At 34.8% G+C, this 21289-nt stretch overlaps 1 protein-coding gene and 1 long non-coding RNA gene across 12 annotated transcripts in view; one reads left to right on the plus strand and one right to left on the minus strand.

The window, feature by feature from the left end:
* Positions 1 to 21289, plus strand: part of ppfia2 (PTPRF interacting protein alpha 2) — a 214503-nt gene that overhangs the window by 23399 nt on the left and 169815 nt on the right. The gene's annotated exons all lie outside the window — the stretch shown is intronic.
* LOC127163992 (uncharacterized) overlaps positions 1464 to 21289 on the minus strand; it is a 41308-nt gene continuing 21482 nt past the window's right edge. For both annotated transcript variants that reach the window (XR_007827572.1, XR_007827573.1), the window contains 2 exons: positions 15535 to 15600; positions 1464 to 2845 (listed from right to left, as the gene is read on the minus strand). This is a non-coding gene — a long non-coding RNA (uncharacterized LOC127163992). The remainder of the gene's footprint in view (positions 2846 to 15534; positions 15601 to 21289) is intronic.

Raw genomic sequence — 21289 nt, forward strand, 5'->3', positions numbered from 1 at the left:
TGTAACTGTCAGTGGGAGCAGGTTTTCCTTGAAGGATTTCACGCTTTGCAAGTGACCGTGTTGCCCTGAATGCATAATGTTGATGGCATGTTTTAATATTTGCCTTGTGCTGAAATGTCAGTTCATGTGCTGAATGCATTTTTATTTTTTACTAGGTGAATAAAGATGATAAATACACGTTTGTTTGTTTGTTTTTTGTTTGTTTTTTTGCCTTAGGTTAAAGTCACGGTGAAATAGAGGTCGCGTCAAGTTTTTTCTTCTGTAAAAATTGTAGGGTAGGGCTTGGTTCTTCTTTCTTAAAGGGACAGTTCACCCAAAAATGAAAATTCTGTCATTAATTACTCACCCTTTATGTCGTTCCAAACCCGCAAGACCTTCATTCATCCAGCACAAATTGAGATGTTTTTGATGAAATCCGAGAGCTTTCTAACCCTGCATAGACAGCAGCACAATACAATTTTTTGCACAAAAAGTATTTTCATAGCTTTGTAAAACTGAGGTTGATCCACTGATGTCACATGAACTATTTTAACGGTGTCTTTACTATCTTTCTGGGCCTTGAATGTGTCAGTCACGTTGCTGTCTATGCAGGGTCAGAAAGCTATCAAATTTAATCAAAAATATTTTAATTTGTGTTCCGAAGATGAACGAAGGTCTTACAGGTTTGAAATGACATGAGGGTGAGAAAATAATGACAGAATTTTCACTATCCCTTTAAAAATAAGGTTTCAAAAGTTGTTTTTTTTCACATTGATTCCATTGAAGAGCCATTTTGGGTTCCTCAAAGAACCTTTCATTGAACAGTTTTTAAAATAACCCCTTTTTTTGTTTGTGTGAATGACGGGTTGGACAAAATGTGAACGCCCGTTATTATAGAGGTTGATATCAGTTGTGAAGGATATAAAAAACATTGTGATTGTTTTATATTTATATTTGTCTATAGGTTGTATATCAGTGTAGTATAAGTTGTGTTCAGCAGTGTTTATTAAAAGCAATGGGTGAAATTGGTGACTTGTCAGACTTCCAAAAAGGGTAATTCATGTGATTCTGTTTAGCATGAGTGTCTGTAACCTTATCGGCCCATTTTTGTTGATGTTTTAAAGTGATAGGTCACCCAAAAATGAAAATTTTCATTTCATTCCAAACCCGTAAGACCTTTGTTCATCTTCAGAACACAAATGAAGATATTTTTGATGAAATCCAAGAGCTTTCTTACTCTGCATAGACAGCAACGCAACTAGCATGTTCAAGGCCCAGAAAGCTAGTAAGAACACTGTTAAAATAGTCTATGTGATATCACTGATTCTGTGTGCAAAGAAAACAAAAATAATGACTTGATTTAATAATTTCTTCTCTTCCGTCTCAGTCTTTGACATGCTAGTCTTTGACCGTCAAACATGCAAACACAAATGAGTCAAAACAACAGAACTGAAATGGCAACAAACCCTAATATTTATCTTGAAGACTCAGTTTCCACAAAAACCAACCATAGAAAACTTCACAAATCCAACATCCATAAAAGAGCTGCAATTGCTAAAACATTAATCTCAAACTGTGAAATAGATGGTGTCATAATCACAAAACCTGGAGAGATGGAACACCACAATGAATTTCAACATCTGCCCAAGCCAGATCAATCACGTAAATAAGTTATTACCTATTTATAACATAGGTATATATAATAGTAATAACATGTTATGTGACATGGCTAACGCTTCAAGATTGTACAAACCCTTGTGGGCAGTTTTGGATGGAAGAGTGAGAATCAGATTCCCTCCTCCAGCATATCTGAAGCACTTGGCAGATGTTCTGATAGACACCCTTCCACTGGAGAAATTCAAAAGTTGTACGTGTCTATTCTGAGAAGGTTGGAAGCTGTATTAAAGGCAAATGGTGGTAAAACACTTTAATGAGCAAATAGTGACTATTTCCAAGATGTTCACATTGTTTTGCCCAACTCTGGTATTTTTAAATAAATTTAAGAACCTTTCTCAACTTCCACTATAAAAAAAAAAACAGTTGTGGAATGGAAAGGTTCCATGGTTCTTCATGGAACTATAGATGCCAAAAAAGAACCTTTATTTTTTTAAGAATGTATGCATTGGTTGTTAATTGGATTTTGAGGTGTGCATGTCTTTTGTTTTCACCAGTAGGTCTAGTTATGACATTTTGATTCCACATTATGAAACATTTTTTTAAAAATGAAACCGTATACTGTATACATAGATAAATTGTTCACAATAAGATCTATAGCATGCGTTTAGAAAATAGATGGGGTGAATTGTCATTTCATGCTGACAGCATTGAAACATTTCTGATTGAAATGGAATATTCTGTGTGAAAATACAAGACAGGACTTAGTTTTATCTATCAAGAATTGATTGGATAAAGTGGAAAATTGGAAAAGTGGCGTTTTGTAGTGGAATGGTGTAATGGTCCTGTAGCATTCATCAGCAACTGAGTCATTAGAGAGACACAACATGTCAGTTTACTAAGTCCCCCATCATAAATCAAACACGTCCTCCTCATTTATCATCATTCAGTCTCTTACGGTCTAATCGGTACGCTGGATTGCATAGTCATGGAATGTACCATTAAGATACGGGGAGGTTTGATGGGCTTTGTGGAAAGTCAGATGATAAAGCGACTAAGCACATGAATAAATTCTTCTTATCTCCATCTCTCTCATTCTCTTTCCCTTCTTGCGTCTGTCTCTTTCTCTTTCCGTCCTCTGGGCTCTTGCAGTCAGCTGGTTTCCTCCATCACAGCACATGATTCGATGTGATCGTCAGTTATTGTTTGTGCCCTACTTCACTCGACCCGTAGGCCACATGAACACTTCATGCTACAGGAAGAGAGTGAGAGAGAGAGAACAATCCAGAAAGGTTGAGGAAAAACAATAACATCATAGTCTGTGTTTGTTTAAATGCTGTTTGTATGGAGTGTATACATTTCAATGTAAATGTTGGCATGTCACATTTGAATGCATGAATGACACATTGAGCAAATTAATGGTGGTGGTTGGAAATGCTGTTGCGTTTCTGTGTCATCAGACTATGATTTTCCGTGCGGGGGAAAAGAAATCAGAATTTATATTAAAAGAGAGATCTAAGCTTTATGTTGACTTAGTATAGCAAAATATTGGCAACCGGAGAAAAAAGCAACATTTTCATCGTTATTGCCAAGGATAAAAGATAAACTCCTATTTGTGGATGTGAAAAAATACAGCATTTATTTTATTTTATTTTATTGTATTTTATTTTGGACAGCATAAATTGTAATTAATTAGTTACACTACTTTTGACTTTAGAATGGCAAAATATGGGCAACTGTATTTTATTTATTTACTTATTTACTTTTTTTTTATTATTTATTTATTAAAAATCAGATCCTGGAAAGCATAAATTCATTTTAACATTTTATTTTATAATTTTATTATTTTGATTTTGTTTTGTTGTATTTTATTGTATTATTTTTACATTTTTAATTTATTTATTTTAATTATATTTTATTATATATATATATATATAAAAACTAATTCTTGTTTTGAACAGCATAAATTGCAATTTGTTATTTACATTTGACTTGTGGAAAAATGGGAAACGAGGAAAAAAGGGCTATTGATAAAAGATAAACCTCTGTTGTGGATGTGAAAAATATACAGCATTTTATTAATTATTATTGATTTACACTTCTGTTCAGAAGATTAGATTTTATATGATTTTGTGTTTTTGATAGAAGTCTCTCATACTCCCCAAAAAACACAGTAAAATCTGTATAATTTAAATTTTTTTCTGTATAATTTATTATAATTTAAAAAATGTTTTTTTTTTTGGCGTCATATACTGTATTTTAAAATATATTTGTAATTTATTCCTGCGGTGGATGAGCTGATTTATTCTAATATGCTGATGGTGCACAAGTAAAGTAACGTTTATTAATATTAGGGTTGCCAAAATGTGCACAATTTTCAGTAAATTTGAGAAAGGGATTTTTGGAAAGTTTCTGGAAATTTCCCACCCCTTTGCAATTATTATGGTAAATGTTAAAAATAGTTGTGCTACTCAATATTTTAGTGGAACCTGTGATTTTATTTATTTATTTATTATTTATTTATTTTTTCCCAAATTCTATGATGAATAGAAGGTCCTTATTGAATAAGATTAAATAAGTAAATGAATCTGTCTGTCCCTAAACTTTTGAACAGTAGTCTATATCACAGGTTGCCTCAAACTGACAGTTATGAAAATTATCTTTGCCCTGAGAATAGTTTAACCTCATTAATAGAAATTTTAATACAATCCCAACACATGTATACTGCATATTCGTGCATAAATAAGAAATACAATTCTTTTCAGTGTTGTGTTCCTACACATATCTTAAATTAAAAATGTATCTAATTAAGCAGTCAAGTTCAGTGGGTTCTTTCTCACATTAATCCTCCTACATAATGATTCTCACCACTGAAACACTTATTTTCCTGGAAAAAAAAAAAAAAAAAATCACTTATGTTCCTTTTTATTTGTCATCCACTCTTTTATTTAATGCAGCAAGAAGCTCTCTGTCTTTCAGTGTGCGCATATTGACAGCGCTTATTAAAATAGAAACTTGGGCAAGGACCAAAATAGACACCGACATCTCCATTCCCTACTTCATTCTCTTATCAGTTGGCCACTCATATGAATGAGTGCAAGGCATGCCGGGAAGTGCTTGGCCACATCCCACGGGCATTCATCAAGTTATGATTGACAGCCTGGAGAGAAAGAAAGCCCTGCAGATATCGTCCGCTGCGCTTCACAGCCCTCTCTGTTCACTCTTCTCCTGAGAGATTGTTTTTATCATGCATTCATACTAGCGACAAAAACATGGCGTGTATCGTTGGATGTCAAGGCAAAGCTGCTACATGGACGTGGGTGTAGATGCTATAGAGAGTTTATACCTAATAAAGGAATACTGTACCCAAAAAATGTGAATTCACGTCGTTCCAAACCTATATACAGTTGAGGTCAAAAGTTTACTTACACCTTGCAGAATCTGCAAAATGTAAATTATAGGGATCACACAAAATGCATGTTATTATTTATTAAGTACTGACCTGAATAAGATATTTCACGTAAAAGACATTTATATATAGTCCACAAGAAAAATAAAAGCTGAATTTATAAAAATGACCATTCAAAAGTTTACAAACACTTGATTCTTAATACTGTGTTGTTACCTGAATGATCCACAGCTGTGTTTTTTGTTTAGTGATAGTTGTTCATGAGTCCCTTGTTTGTCCTGAACAGTTAAACTGTAATGACTGTATGATTTTGACAACTGAGGGACTCATATGCAACTGTTACAGAAGGTTCAAACACTCACTGACGCTCAAGAAGAAAACGCAATGCATTAAGTTAAAATTCTCGAAATTGAAGCTCAGGTACTTATTTTGTCTTCTGGGAAACATGCAAGTATATTTTGTAGCTTCTGACGGGCAGTACTAAATTAATAATATCTAATGTTTAGGCAAACTAAGAAAAATGTACACATCTTCATTCTGTTCAAAAGTTTTCACCCCCGGCTCTTAATGCATCGTTTTTTTTTTTTTTTTTTTTTTTTTTTTTTCCTCTGGAGCATCGGTGAGCGTTTGAACCTTCTGTAGTAGTTGCATATGTGTCCCTCAGTTGTCCTCAGTGTGAAAAGATGGATCTCAAAATCATACAGTCATTGTTGGAAAGGGTGCAAATACACAAAAATGCTAAAAAACCAAAGAATTTGTGGGACCTGAAGGATTTTTCTGAAGAACAGCGGGCAGTTTAACTGTTCAGGACCAACAATGGACTCATGCGTATCACTAAACAAAAAAACAAAAAAAAATTCAGTCATTTTTTATGTAAATTCAAAGTCTTTTTTTAAATTCAACTTTTATTTTCTCACGTGGACTATATGTAAAGTCTTGTATGTTGAAATATCTTATTCAGGTCAATACTAAACAAAAAATTTACATGCATTTTGTATGATCCTTGCTATTTTGGTAAAATAATTAACTTTTTGCAGATTCTGCAAGGTGTATATAAACTTTTTACTGAAATATGCTTTCTTGTGAGGAACACAAATGAGCTGTCTTGACTTCTCTTTTCTGTAGAATGAAAGTGGATGGTGACCAAGTTCATATAAAGTAAATAAAAGAGTTTTAAGTTTTAGTTGAACTATCCCTTTAAGTACCCTGTTATAATGAAGTACTACTCCTCAAGTGCTTTACATCCCTGTATGTGAGCAAATTGGTCCATTAGTCCATTGCATCTGGAAGCATCAGAGATCAGTTCTCACGGTTTACAATCTTGTAAACTGATCTAGAAGTCTACTGGGTGGAAATTGGGTAGGTCATGCCATTCTAAAAAAGCATTTACTTGAAAGTTGATTTGTAAGCCATATAAGGAGAAATTCTGCAGTTACCGTCAACTGATTGGCTCTAAGCCCTCAATGACATCAGCAGCCTGTGCGACACCTTTACCAAGCGTGACTCATAGGTTTAGCAGTGATTTAGATTTAATATTTAAGGCTTAATGAAGCATTTAGGATGTCTAACCGGACATACTGACCATGTGAACAGTGAATAATGTCTAATATTGTATTATGATCACATTTAACTTCCATTTAGCTACTTAGATGTGTTGGGAAATCTGACCTTCTTGGCAGAGTAGGAAGTCTTGATGTCATGAGACCTTTCACCATTGCAAACCAAATGAATGTCTTTATACTGCAGCATGTCCCACTGTTTTACTATTCATAGTCTATTAATAGGTTATTACCTATTTATAACATAGTAATAACATGGCTAATGTTTTAAGCTCGCTCATTAACTTGAAAGCCCTCTATTTAGGCTAATTAGGGATTTGTTGTATAAATGAGTGGTGATGTAATCGATAGAGGCCATGACGTTACACATTTGATCAGTCTCAAAGTGCTTCTAACCCAATCAGCCATGTCCGGTCTATGAATAGCATAGAATTACTGATTCAGAGACGTAGAATGGGAGCTGATGTTTTGTGCACGCAGCTGGCCGTTAATGGATACCTTTTAACTTCTGACTGCCTCACTTCGGTGCCATAAATAGATGATGATGTCACAAACAGTTTGCTTGGAATGCTTAAGTAACAACGGGAGATTCAACCGGGTAGAGTTTTTACTCAAGCAGCCATCTGCGTTTCAATACAGTTGCCCTTGCTGACCATTTGGCACTGCAGAAGCTAACATCAGGAGTGTTATGAGAGCCACAAAGCCATAAAACCCAGTGGAAACGAATTGAATTAGTCTATAAACGTGAACAGATTTATAAGAAGCGTTGGATTTATTTGTCTGTTATTCCCATACAAGCTAGGATCAAAAGAACAGGGATTTTTCAAATGCCTTCATCCCTACAGCTGTTTTGAAGGCCACATACTGTCTTAAATATAAAGCTTTTAACAGTCTCTATTGCACTTATTGCCACACACTTAAAGGAGAAGTCCACTTCCAGAACAACAATTTACAGATAATGTACTCACCCCCTTGTCATCCAAGATGTTCATGTCTTTCTTTCTTCAGTCGTAAAGAAATTATGTTTTTTGAGGAAAACATTTCAGCGTTTTTCTCCATATAATGGACTTTCTCCATAATAATGGTTGGAAACGATCCCAGCCGAGTAAGAAGGGTTTCATCTAGCAAAACGATTGGTTATTTTCATTAAGAAAATACAATTTAAATACTTTTTAATCTCAAACGCTCGTCTTGTCTTGCTCTGTCCGTCTTGAACTCTGTGTATTCTGACTCAAGACAGTTAGGGTATGTCGAAAAACTCCAATCGTATTTTCTCCATCAACTTCAAAAATCATTTCAAAATCATCCTACATCGCTGCAGAAATTCCAACCCAGTCTTTGCAAAGTGAACATGCAAAGAAGATCAAACACCCAAAAAGGTAAAACAGTGATATAGGACGATTTTGAAGTTGAGGGAGATCATGAGATGGGAATTTTTCGACATACCTTAACTGTCACGAACCGGAACAAAAATGAGGTTGGGCAGAGCAAGATAAGATGAGCGTTTGACATTAAAAAGTATATAAATTGTATTATTTTTATGAAAATAGCTGATAGTTTTGCTAGAGAAGACCTTCTTCCTTGGCTGGGATCGTTTACAGCCGCATTTAAACTGCATTTTAGACGTTCAAACTTGGGGCACCATAGCAGTCCATTATATGGAGAAAAATGCTGAAATGTTTTCCTCAAAAAACAATTTCTTTATGACTGAAGAAAGAAAGACATGAACATCTTGGATGACGAGGGGGTGAGTACATTATCTGTAAATTGTTGTTCTGGAAATGGACTTCTCCTTTAATGACTCTCAAAGAAAATAATGCTTTATATATAAGTACATAACTGTTTAAAGAGAAAATTTGGGTCTTTTATATATGTGACCCTGGACCACAAAACTAGTCTTAAGTCGCTGGGGTATATTTGTAGCAATAGCCAAAAATACATTGTATGGGTCAAAATTATTGATTTTTATTTTATGGCAAAAATCATTAGGAAATTAAGTAAAGATCATGTTCTATGAATATATTTTGTAAATTACCTACTGTAAATATATAAAAATGTAATTTTTGGTTAGTAATATGCATTGTTAAGAACTTCATTTGGACAATTTTAAAGGCGATTTTCTCAATATTTAGACTTTTTGTGCACGCTCAGATTCCAGATTTTCAAATAGTTGTATCTCGGCCAAATATTGTCCTATCTTAACATACCATACATCAACGGAAAGCTTATTTATTCAGCTTTCAGATAATGTTTCAGATAATGTAATCTCAATTTTGAAAAATTGACCCTTATGACTGGTTTTGTGGTCCAGGGTCACATATTTGTAGAAATAGCCAAAAATACATTGTATGGGTCAAAATTATTGATTTTTCTTTTATGGCAAAAATCATTAGGAAATTAAGTAAAGATCATGTTCCATGAAGATATTTTGTAAAATTCCTATTGTAAATATATACTTAATTTTTGGTTAGTAATATACATTGTTAAGAACTTTATTTGGACAACTTTAAAGGGAGTTTTCTCAATATTTAGATTTGTTTGCACCCTCAGATTCCAGGTTTTAAAATAGTTGTATCTCGACCAAATATTGTCCCATACTAACAAACCATACATCAATGGAAAGCTTATCAGCTTTCAGATTATGTATCAATCTCAGTTTTGAAAAACTGACCCTTATGACTGGTTTTGTGATCCAGGGTTTATAATACTTGTTAAAGGGATAGTTCACCCAAAAATGAAAATTTCTCCATGCCACGAACATGCATTATTTGTGTCAATCTCATTTTTTTTTTTTTTAATTTTTAACTCAAGTGGGAAATTTGCATGACGCATTGCCACGCAAGCCAATCAGCATTACGTGATGTTTTCATTCACACAAGTGACATGAAAAACATCCAGAGAGTAATCTAGAGTGATTAAACATCGTTAACCATCAGATTTGAGAACGAATTAGAATTGGTGTCAGTGTGAACGCAACTTTTGGCTTTGTTAAGCTGTATGGTTAAAGGCATAATGGCAACAGCTTCATCAAACTGTTGTTACCCAGCTTGTTGGTTTGAAAAGCAGCACTGAAGGGATGGGATGCCTTACTACTTATTCAGGGTTTTTTCTTGAATAATTCATATGCGGTCTGTCCCTGATCACAGCGAGGGGCTTGACTCAAGATAGTTGTGATGAATACTCAGGGTGTATAGTTAGCATTCATGTCTTTGGCTACTGAGCTTGTCTGTCTCTCTTTGTTCTTCCTCTCTCTCTCTTCTTCTTTCTCCCTGAGCCCCTATGTTGTGATAATTACAGCCTGGCTCTCTTCATCGCCAGGACTTCTGCCCACCCACAGCGGGCACAGCTGTTAGAGTCGTACATTCAACGCCAACCGCCTGCAGCCCACCACAGCTGCCGTCAGGGTAATCAGCGCACAGGTACTGCACCGCGCCGGTCGGCCGCTGCCGCCCCTCCGGCTCCAGACCCCCACCTAATCATTACAACCTGTAACCTTTAAAAACGACCTCTACGAGGGACTGCTTGTAATTCCCCTGCTGGTGCACAGGTGGCGTACAGGGTGGGATTGCGGTTATTTTCATTGTGGCAGTAACGCAGACACTGATTATTGATTTATTTAAATGTATTACTTCAGATATGGTAGTTGTTTGTTGTTGCTTCTGCCATCGCTATGAATTTAATGAATTCTTCCTTGAGAATTGTAAATATTGATTGGTCTTTCTAAAGGTGGCATTCTGAGAGGGTGTTTTGCAAACGTCATTGCAAAATGGTTGTAATAATGATCTGCCTTATGCTGTTGCATCTCAAATATATGAAGGAGGAGGAGAAATGCAACAAATCAGTTTTCAGTTTTAACAACTGAGAAATAAAAATGTGAACAAGTCACATTTTGTTTTTAAAATGATGAAACAGACATTTAGCAGAAAATGCAACAAAAAAAACACTTTTCAAATAATGTGATTTATTCTTTTTTGAAATCATGAAACTGTAAAATAAATTGTAAAAAAAAAATGTAAAAAGGTTTTAAAAAGTAAAACATAAAAAAATATTTTGCAAAAACTACATTGAACTACAATTACATTGAACAAATTAAATAGTTTCAAATGCTTTATTACATTTGATGATTTTTTTTTGTTTTTTGGTAAATTAAAAGTGAGTAAAGACTTTTACATGGTTAGAAAAATATATCTGTCAAATAAATTCTGTTTCTGTTTCTATTTCTATTTATCAAAGAATCCTGACCAAAACAATTAAAATAAAATAAAATAAAATACATTTTTCAAAAACTACTGAATTTTTCATGTTTACTTTATTATTATTATTATTTTATATTTTTTTTACATTTACATTTACATTTACATTACATTACATTTTACATTTACAATATTTGAAACCTGAATTAAATTTTCAAATGTTTTAAATAAACTAAATTAATTTATTTACATTATTTATATTTTCTTAATTATTACATTTGATGATTTTTGTTGATTGATTAATTTTAAGTGCTACTCCTTCACACTTACACTACTATTCAGAAGTTTGAAGTAATAAAGAATTAAATTCTTATTTTTATTAAGCAGCATCACATCAAATTGATCAAAAGTGAGTAAAGAAAAAAAGAAAAAAATATCTGTCTTTCTATCAAAGAATCCCCCCCAAAACATAAATAAAATAAAATAAAATATAATGCTACAGAAAAAATATGCAAAAACTACTGAATTGTTAATTATTATTATTAGTAGTAGTAGCAGTAGTAGTATTTACACTGAACAGTATTTGAAACCTGAATTAAATAGTTTCAAATGCTTTAAAGTAAATCATTTATTTACTTTTTAAAATATATATATATATATATATATATATTATTTATTTATATATTTTTTTTTTTTATCTATTTATTTTTTGTAAATGCCATTCCTCCACACTTACACTACTATTCAGTGGTTTGGGGGGTATTTTTAAAGAAATAAGTTATTTAAAGAAAGTATTTAAAGAAAATTAAATGCTTAGCATCACATTAAATTGATCAAAAATGAGTAAAGACATGTATGACTTTACATGACAAAAAAAAAAAATTATAGATATATATCTGTCAAATAAATGCTGTTTCTCTTTCTATTTATCAAAGAATCCTGACAAAAATAATAAATAAATATGTAAATAAATATATAAAAATCACTGTTTACACATTGTGTAGCACAATTTCAACCTTGATAATAATAAGAAATGTTTCTTTAGCAGCAAATCAGAATAGTAGATTGATTTCTGAAGGATCATGTGTCACTAAACACAGGAGTTTAAATTGCTAAAAATTCAGCTTTTCCATCGCAGAAATAAATTCTATTTTAAAATATATTAAAACAAAAAACAGCTATTATAAACTAAAAATATTTCACAGAATTGTTGCTTTTACTGTATTTTTGACCATATAAATGCAGCCTTGGTGAGCATAAAAGCCTTCTTTCAAAAACATTCAAATTTTGAACGGTAATGTAAATTGTATGCAGTATCAATTCGTCCTCATTATCTTATGCATTTGTCAAATATGCACACACGTGCACTCATATTCTCATTCACACTATCTCATTGTCATTCAATAATAACAGAAGACTCTGCTTTGTATCAACTGAAAATTGTCAGTGAATGAGACTGACATGACAAAACCAAGCCTTAGGAAAAGCAGATACAAAGCCAATGCCTTAACACAGGCGGAGGATATAAATAAACATGTCTGATATTTGGCTGTCAGGCCTCTCATTCTGTTTCTGGGTGAATGTGCCCATGGCTGTAGACAGATCTCACAGGACATCACAGTCTTCCCCATGCTGAAACTCTCATTTTCTCTTTGACAGGTCAGCAACATACAGTGACAACTGTTGTTTAACCCTGTTTGCTTGTGAACTACTTCTACACAGTATGCAAAAACAGTAGATTAACGTTTCAAACCTTCTGTATTCATCAACTAAAGTTGTTCCTCATGTTAAATCGTACATTTTTAAACTGCACCCGATTCATATTCAGTATGGGAATTTGGATGCAGCCAGTGATTTTGTGAATGTGCCTGCAGCTGTGTTCACAGATGTATGCTGGAAGTGCGGCGCAGGAAAGAGACAGGAAGAGAGACAGATGAATCTTCTTTTTTTTCTCAGCTCTCTTATTCTATTCAAATGGGGCGGAGATACAGCAGGGGGATTCCTTTTGAATCGCATATTTGATGAAATAAATATGCGGCAACGTCCCACTAAAAATGGAAATGAAGTCCTAGAACTTTCCCACAGAATACACAGGGATTCTTGCGGATTGTTCTCAGGGACTTGTCCTGTCGTGCACCTTCTCTTCCCCTTGAGTGTTTCCTCACAAATATGTCAGAGTAATGGAGTCACTCAAGATGAAGACGTGTCCTCTCTGTGCTGGGCCCTTTTATCGACGGCACATCTCTTCACGCACGTATGTTGTAAATCTGGTACACTCAATGACACAGCTAAGGGCAAGATGCAGTCTGGCAAGGAGACTGGGGCCACATTCACAAAATGTTCTTAAAAGAAACCCAGAGTGTTCAGACTTGTATGGCATAATGTAATGTAAATGATGTCTTTTGAAATGTAGTAGAAAACCCATGAAAGATTTATGTATTTTTAAAAATCCACATCGTTTTATACATATTTTGGACTATGGGGGGCGCCATTATTTCGGTTACGTAAAAATGATTGCGCTCCGATCCGCTGCCGCTACCTGTTGCTATTTTTACTGTGGAGCAACTCCGAATAAGCACTTTAGAAAATAAAATACTGATGCGAAGCTACCTTGTGCGGCTTTTGGTTGTAATTTTTAGTCGAAGGGCAACAAGAAAAGTGATGTAAGTAGCGATAAGAAAGAATGGGAAGATGCCTGTGGACGAATAAAACTTCCTAAAGATTCACGTCTTTGTTCTCTCCACTTCAGCACTGATGCCTTTGAGGCTTTTAGTAAAGCACAGCTACTGAAAGAGCTTACAAATGGCAGAGACAAGAAACGCTAGATGCCATCTTGGCAGGATGTAAACATGCGACATTGTATTTCACCCAGTATCCGGGGCATTTAGGCTCCTTGTGGGGAAAAATCAATAGTACGGGGGTTTGTTTTAAACCTATGCTTATTTCCTTTGCCAACTGTAAGCTCTTTCAGCTGTGCTCATTGTATCAGTAATTTATTTTCCAAGTTGAGTTGCGGTAAAAATAGCAACAGGTAGCGCCAGTAGCTCGCCGAGTGCAACTATTTCACGTCACTGAATTAATGGAACCCCCCCAGTCCAAAATATGTATAAAACAATGTAGAGTTTTAAATAACGTCTTTCATGGGTTTTCTACTACATATTTCAGTGAGAGACATCACTCACGTTATATTAAGCTATAATTAAGTCAGATTTTTTTAAGAATAAAGTAAAAGTTTTGCTCACTGTCAGGCAATCCAAATGTAGATGTGTTTGTTTGTTCATCTGAACAGATTTAGAGAAATTTAGCATTACATCACTTGTTCATCAGTGTATCCTCTACAGTGAATGGGTGCCGTCGGAATGAGAGACATGACAAATCCATCATTAAAACATGCAGATCGAGCAGCATTTTATGAAAGCCTGTTTCCACCACCAAATAAAAAATAATAAAAAAAGGTAATTGCGTTTTTTTAAATCTCACAATTCAGACCTTTTTTTTTCTCGCAATTGTGAGAAATAAAATCAGAATTGCAAGATAACTCGCAATTCAAACGTTGTTCTCACAAGATAAAAACTAGCAAGAATTGCTAGTTTTTATCTTGCAATTCTGACTTTATTTCTCACAGTTCTGACATTTTCTCAAAATTGTGAGATATAAACTCACAATTATGAGAAATGAAGTCAGAATTGCACAATAAAAACTCACAGTTCTGACTTTTTTCTCGCAATTCTGACATTTTCTCAAAATAATAAGATATAAACTCACAATTACAAGAAATAAAGTCAGAATTGCAAGATAAAACAATTCTGACTTTTTTTTCCTGAAATTCTGACTTATTTATATCACACAATATTGACTTTATAACGCACAACAGCAAGTTTATATCACGAATCCGAGAAAAAAAGTTAGAACTGCGAGTTTATATCTCACGATTCTGACTTCAATTCTGAGAGCTGCAAACTTTATAACTCACAATTGTGAGTTTATATCTCACAATTCTGAGAAAAAAGTCGGAACTGTGAGAAAAAAGTCAGATTTGTGAGATGTCACAATTACCTTTTTTTTTTTTTTTTTTTTTTTTTTTTTTATTCAGTGGTGGAAACAGGCTTTCATACCATTTACAAGTGAAAATGGAGCAATACAGTTGTATACTAATATGTTGGATTTTGAAGTGAGAGGACAACATGCAATGGCCTTTTTCACTGGAGGAAGCATTATTCTGGATTATAGACTCACATTTTGGCCAGAAGTGATGGTTTAAAAAGGTCTTAATGATGGATTTGTTTCTTACAAACATGCAGCTTTTCACTTCACAAGACATTAATTGATGGACTATTGTGTGGATTATTTATGGAATATTGTGATGTTTTTATCAGCTTTTGGACTCTTAAATTCCAAATTCCAAATGTTTGGATTTCTTAAATTCCTTCTTGAGAAGATTTTCATGAATTCTGCTCCAACACCTGTCATGTGTTCTAAAACTGGCTGAAATGATCAAACGTTTGATATCCTCCGACTGGATGGAATCGTAGTCTGCAGCAAAAAAAAATCTGCCTGTGACCATCGTACACTACGCGATTCACTGTGAATCTGGCAACTCAAATCGGCAGACTGGCTCTAACTTTGGGGCAAACTAGCATTGACTACTCCAGACGGTGAAAAATTGGGGCAAAAATCGTATAGTGCATTTCAGCCTTTAGTAACATTCTTACATTCTTTTTATCTCATCTTAAGAAATTTCTTAACTTCATTCTTGAGAAGATATTTTTGGGAACCCAACCTCTGTTCCTCAGAATGACTGGAAGTTCCAATGCCAGTTGAAGATTCCATAGAAGATTTCCAAAATCTGTAGATTTTCCAAAAGAAAGAAGTGCAGAAGTGTCATTAGAATAAATTAGCGTAACTTAAACCTCACAAAGTTGAAAATACAGCATGAAAAATCAAGGCGTCATCAGCTCCAGTGTTTCTCAAAAGGGCTCCTGTGGTGGGCGTTATGAGACGTATCATTAATGGTAATAATTGTGTCTTAAGATTTAATTAAAAGTCATTCAATGGTGAAAGGAATGAAGTGGAAGATGTGCGCGTGTGAGGCGGCTCTGCAGTCATTTAGCAAGGGTGGGCTGTAATGACGGCAACAGGGACATCTCGAGGGTCACACCCACAGTGATGAGCTCAGAGCAGTTTCTAATTCTGGAGGTTAATCATTGTTTGTCTCTGTAGGCTTTAATGTGTGTCCATTCCATACATGTGTGTGTTTTGGGGATTTATATGGATCAGTACTTTCTGCATGGATGTAACCCACCCTTTGCTTAGCAAGTCAAAAAGCATCTGAAGATCTTTCAGATTAGGGAGGGACCTGTGAATGCCGTTTCCTGTGCTTTGCGTGTCTTGCTTCTCAGGGAATTAATTATGAATAGACGTTTTACATTAGTGCATTTTGCGTACACTACTGTTCGAAAGGTTAAAAATTAGTGTTTTTATTCAGCAAGAATGCAATTCTCAAATCAAATAAATTGATCAACATTTGATCAAATAAACTAATCAAAAGTGACATCAGAGATCTTTGTTTAAAAGTTTAAAGGTTGTGGTTGTGGTCTATGTGCATTAATGGAAATGCACATAAATACATGTAGTCCAAGACATTTTAAGTCTTTGACAAACACATGCACACTCTGAATAAAAATGTATATTATGAAGTCATCCAGGAGGAAACATGAATATTAAGAGCATGTTCTAGAAGACAGGCACTGATGTGTGTGTGTGTGTGATGGTCAGAACAGAGAGCCTGAAGCATTTAAAGAGGAATGACACAGCTGTATGACTGACAACTGCAGCTCCTGCTAACTAGGTCACGACAGAAAGAGAGAGAAGGACTGAGAAAAAGTGAGTCTGGGAAGGAGAGAAAGGGTTACAGAAGCGTGGAGAGAGAGTCATCAAGCACAAGAGACCAAAAGTATGTCCACAGCTATCGACAGACCCACTCTGTCTCTTTCAGTGAGCACAAGAGTGGCCATTAAATGGTTTGACAGACAGTTGAAGTTCACTGTATTCTTACAGAAATGAGAAGTTTGGGTGGGGAGCAGACTTAAAGGAATAGTTCACCCAAAAATGAAAATGCTGTCATTTGTTACTCACCCTTATGTTGTTCCAAACCTGTAAGACCTTTATCTTTAGAACACAAATTAAGATATTTTTAATGAAATCTGAAAGCTTTCTGACCCTGAATAAACAGCAACGCAGCTGACATGTTCAAGGCTCAGAAAGGTAGTAAGGACATCATTAAAATAGTCTGACACTGAAGAGAACTTGTTGAATAAAGTCATTATTTTTGTATTCTTCACACACAGAATAGTATTCATGTAGCTTAATAACCACTGATGTCACATGGACTATTTCAACAATGTCCTTACTACTTTTCTGGGCCTTGAACATGGTAGTTGTGTTGCTGTCTATGCAGGGTCAGAAAGCTCTCATATCTCGTCAAAACTTCTTGATTTGTGTTCTAAAGATAAACGAAGGTCTTACGGGTTTGGAACGACATGAGGATGAGTAATTCATGACTGAATTTTCATTTTTGGGTCTATTTTTTTTTTAAGATGCAGCCACATTGTGCTGGCTAAAAATGTCCATTGTTTATTGTCAACAGCAATGCATAAATTAGCGTTCACACAGAAGTCACTTTCAAACCAAGCAGCAGTCTATTAGTTAACAAAGTGAACTTCAACTTCATCTTCTGCCCTCACAGAATTTCTGATTGCATGGATTTCTATTGAATTTACTGGGTTTTGCTTGTTAAAATTCGTTGAACAATGATGTATGTGACCGCACCTTTACGTTAAATGAAAGGCCAGAACGACGTAGGGACTGCAACCACATAATTTTACAGAAAATGTAAAAATCTAGTTGCTACTTGGTATTAAAGGGAGGAACATTTTCGTTTTAGAGAGTGTTTGATTAGACAACTTTGTAAAGAGCTCTTTATACAAGCAAAGTCATTAAAAGATTAGTTCACTTCCAGTAAAAAAAAAAAAAATCCTGATAATTTACTCACCCCCTTGTCATTTTTGAGGAAAACATTCTAGGATTTTTCTCCATATAGTGGACTTCAATGGAAGCCAATGGGTTTGACGTCCAAATTCCAGTTTCGATGCAGCTTCACAGGGCTCTACACAATCCCAGCCAAGGAATAAGGGTCTTATTTAGCGAAATGATCATTTAAAAAAAAAAAAAAAGGTAAAATTTGTATACTTTTAACCACAAATGCTAGTCTTGCACTAGCTCTCCGATGCGTGTCCGCAATTTCTTGCATGTTGGAAAGGTCACGCATGGTTAGTTCTTCATCTGTGTACTTGGGTTCAAAAAGGTAGGGTAGGGTGAACAATGTCATTTTCTCCTCCAACTTCAAAATCTTCCAACATCGTTGTTTTATCTTTTTTCGTAAAGAGCGTGTGACTTTCTTTGCATGTTTGCATTTTAAACACTAGGTCGGTACTTCCACAATCGTCACGCGTGACCTTTCCAACGTGACTACTTAATGGGTGAGGTCAAGCTAGTGCAAGACGAACATTTGTGGTTAAAAAGTATATACAGTTTGCTTTTCTGTAGAAAATGACTGATCGTTTCACTAGATACGACCCTAATTCCTTGGCTGGTATCGTGTAGAGCCCTTTAAAGCTGCATTGAAACTGCAATTTGGACCTATATGGAGTCCACTATATGGAGAAAAATCCAGGATGTTTTCCTCAAAAACCTTCTTTTAATTTCTTTTCAACTGAAGAAAGAAAGACATGAACATCTTGGATGACATGGGGGTGAGTAAATTATCAGAAAATGTTTATTCTGGAAGTGAATTAATCCTTTAATATTTTAGCCCAAGACTAGAGACTGTAAATGTGCTTGTGTTTGTGCTTTTTCAGGTGTACAGTAGCATATACTTTAAGCCTCAAAGCTAACATTCATGAACTAAAAGCCAAACTATTGTGATTTCATGGGGTCCTGAGCAACTTTCAAAGCACCGTTTGTCGTCACTGAACTGCCTTTTTATTCTGACGTGACTTTTGCTGGAATGACTCAAAAGGGAGTTTCCTCCTCCGTTATGAAATAATCAGCGCTGGTGTTTTCGTTTGATCAAAGCGTAGCGTTCTGGCAGAAGCAGATGCTAATGCGCTTTAAATGGGGCTCATTATTGTTGGATAATATTCAGGCCACGTTGGTAAAACATCTTTTCAAAGCAGCAACCCGTGCAAGCTAACTGCTAAACTCGAATATAAACATGCCTTCAGTGGTAGGCCTGATGTGCAAGAGCGAATGCATGTAGTTAATGAGTGTGTAAGTGAGGAGAATGTATTTATTACAAGAGAATTGTAACTTTAAGTGTTTAAACAGTATTATATGATTGGATTTTGCTGTCTGTTTTGAGATGTAGACATACTGACAAATTGAAACTAGGCTGCAAAACAAGTCACACCCAGCATATTTAGCTTATGAATGTTCACAATTACATATGAACTGCTGTTCAGTGTCTTGGCGGATTGTTACACATTTTGCATGTATATAGGTTAGCCAATCATCAAAGTGGTCACTTTTTTTGAAGTTACAGTAGCAAAAAGGCATGTTTAATCAACTCTAAAGGTGCAGTCACACAGTTTTCTCAGGCAAAGTAGGAATCCATACAAACGATTGCTCCATCCAGATATTGCTTTGCCACCTTGACCTTGGTTTGAAAGAGACTTCTGTGTGAGCTGTGCTTCATACATTGCTACACTATGACCTTTTTTTTTTACTAAAGATCGACCGATATATCGATTTAACTATATTTTTTCAGATATTTAAGCTTTTTACCATAATCTGTTATCGGTTTTGTAATATCGGATTCACCGATAAACGCCGTCGTCTTGTGGGTGTTTTGAGAATTCCCGGCTGAATCGCCATTTCAGTGCGTCTGAGGTGAGACGACACAACAACAACGGGATGCATAGGTAAAACACTTGCTTAGCTGTAATTAGTAAACTTTATTTAACATAACAGCCATTAATGCACATATTAGATGTGTTACATAAATGCCGGATGTGTAGCTAGTTTATGCAGCTTTGGATCTAAGAAATAGACGAACTCACAGAGTCACGTAAGATAATCCGTCCTAATAAACACGTAAATTTGTCTGAATTAAATAATATACAGCCATGATTGAGCATGTGTTGGAAATGAAAGCGCTGAATTTAATTCTCTCTGTTGTCTATATGCTCATTGTTAGTCTCGTAAAGTCGGAGTCGGCTAAAATAATCCGTCAAGTCCTGTCCCAATAGAGACTTAACTTTGCCTGAATTAAATAATACAGCCATGAATGAGCGCATGTTGGAAATAAAAACGCTTAATTTAATTCTCTCTGTTGTGTGTATCATTAATCTTGTGAAGTCGCTTTTATTTTGCTGTTCACTCACCGGGTTGATGCCCAGGAAATGTTCCAGAAGCCACCGCATGTAACTTTTAACAAGATTCACTTGTTTAAAACACCCCAAATTATATTAACATTTACTATATAACCATTATTTCGCTAATACACATCTAAAATACACAACCCTGTGGAAATTAATTATTTATTATCTCCGTGTGCGATCGCAGTTTGAGTCTAAGTTTGAGTTCTGTAACAGCGCTTTGTCAGAATCTAGAACGACAAAATATTAGTGATTCTGATATAACATACCAGTTCAGAAATGCAATAAAATACGATGTTTTGTGTTATATTCCAATATTTCAGAGAATTTTATTCATTGACTTAACGTTATCCAGTGAGCTATTCTTCACTCTTTATATTAAACATCTTATAAACCTACTAAAACTGTATTTAAAATGAAGCTATGACTCCTGTCCTTCATTTATTTTCTTCATTTGAAAACATTAGACATTCTACATTTGTTTTGCTTAGTGTTGCAGCTGATGCATTTTATAAATAAAATTATAAATAAAACTTTTTATTGTTGATTAAGGAGGAAAATTAAAGTGAAGTATGGACTTACTTCACTCATTCATGTATTTATTTTATAACAGTAAATAAATATCGGTTCTGCATATCGGTTATCGGGCGCATAAACATGCAAATAATCGGTATCGGTTATAAAAAAAATCAATATCGGTCAATCACTGTTTTCTACCCATGAATTTTGTTGAAAATTCACTGAATTCGACTTCAGTGAATTTGACAAGGGTCAGTGAGAGGATAGAATAGGTCTTAAAAAACTTTCTTGGTGCAAGAAACCTTGACTAATATTATAAGTGGACCTCAGGGGAAAATAAAATGCTTCAGAAGAATATGGCTCCTTTAAGTTTTAAAAGCTTTCTCATCTTTACAGCAGCTTCTGTGTGATTTGAACTATCTCATCGTCTCAGATAAGTGCAACAGGAAGAAAGCAAAAAACAAAGAGAAGCAAAACAACCAACCGGAGGGCAGAAAAGTGCTGGGTGGGTGGGAAGGAATGATGAATTGGAGGAAGTATTCAGCATATGTAATAAAAAAGCGAGGAAAACAGAAGGGAGTG

The sequence above is a fragment of the Labeo rohita genome, chromosome 4, assembly GCF_022985175.1.
Source record: "Labeo rohita strain BAU-BD-2019 chromosome 4, IGBB_LRoh.1.0, whole genome shotgun sequence".
In the NCBI taxonomy this organism is placed as follows: domain Eukaryota; kingdom Metazoa; phylum Chordata; class Actinopteri; order Cypriniformes; family Cyprinidae; genus Labeo; species Labeo rohita.